Genomic DNA, 1,519 nt, shown 5'->3' on the forward strand with positions numbered 1-1,519 from the left:
AACGCTGAGAAGGATCTTACCCAAACCCATTTTTATGTTTCTCCATAGACATACCACATAGAGATAAATTTTCGCCATGATGATCTCCCTCTTATCTTCAGGTTTCTTAAGAATGTACCCATCACAATTGTAACTGAGTCCATCTTCCATGCTGTTGTTTGTCCTTATCTCCTCTTTCGTGTCATCTTTTTAATCATTATACTGTAGATTGCTCAAGAGTTGATTATGTCCTGTTGAGTTGCTGCTGGTGATTCTTGGGAGCCACCAAGATAAAACCTTCTCCAGAAGGATCTGGAATTGAAGGTTGCTAAATATAAATATTAGTATAAAAACCTGTTAGTTTTTTAGTCTAATTCTCCTCTTAGGCATTTTATGTGAGGCAAAAATCCAGGGCATCTGATAATTTCAGGGAAAACTCTGATTAAAGTTAAAAAGTTAAAGCAAAATTCAGGGACACTCTCCTTTTCAACAAAATAAATGAGATCTCTGCACACACTCTGACAGCATTCCTGATAAGGAAAAAACCCTATAATGCCTGTTAGGATTTTGTTCAGGAATACATTATCATAAACACATTTTGTCTCCAGTCAGAGAAAAATAACTGTATATTTTCAAGGTCATTTTCGGCTTTGCTACTTTTCAGCTTGGAAGCTTTTTTTCTTTTCTGTTAAGGTTGGAGATGGCTATTTCGAAACCATCATACCTTAAATGTGTAAAAAAATCATCAAAGAAACTTGGTAGTTGGTATTTAGTAACCAAATCACCTTGGACAGCAAAATGGGCAGCATATAAATTTAATAAATTTAAAAATAAATACAAGAATTGGTTTAATGGTCTTCATTTCTCTGATGTCATGCATCACTATTTCTACTGTATGCTGACATTTAGTCTCTGTTCTTAGTTGGCATTTTAAAATTCAAGTTATAACAAAAGATTTCATAAGCCATTTGGGATAACTGGTTTGAAGAGGCAATATATACATCTTAAAGACAAAACATAAATAAACTCAACAACATCCTGGGAGGATGGAAGAAAGCTCTGAGCATGCAGCAATAATTATTATTATTTATTATACAGGTTGCAACGAAAATTATTTTAGGATTTAATCCTTCTCTGTAAACAGTACCTACCAAGCATCTAATAAACCTTATCCCCAAAGCAATTTCGCTTTTTAATGAAAAAGGAGCCTTCAATAATTCGAAGTATTAAATATTTAACAGAGGTAATGAATATTTAATGCGCATAATATTTTATGAAAGGCCTTTAATAACGTCTATTGAACTTAACCCATCATTCTCCAGCCCCGGAACTAGAGATGTCAGATCTTTGTTTCCTCAACGGAGTATTTTAGGGAAGGACAAACGACGCGACATAAATAGGCACGCTGGGCGCTGATTAAAAGACGTAAAAACGGAGCGACGGCTTAGGGCGGGGATTACTGTAGACGGACCGCCAAGTAGACCAATAGGATGCGCCTCCTGCTCCGTTCCGACGTGCGATAGCCAATAGTAGCGAAGGA

Source organism: Notechis scutatus, chromosome 1, assembly GCF_049901735.1.
Source record: "Notechis scutatus isolate UNSWTSFEM ecotype Mainland chromosome 1, rNotScu1.2, whole genome shotgun sequence".
In the NCBI taxonomy this organism is placed as follows: domain Eukaryota; kingdom Metazoa; phylum Chordata; class Lepidosauria; order Squamata; family Elapidae; genus Notechis; species Notechis scutatus.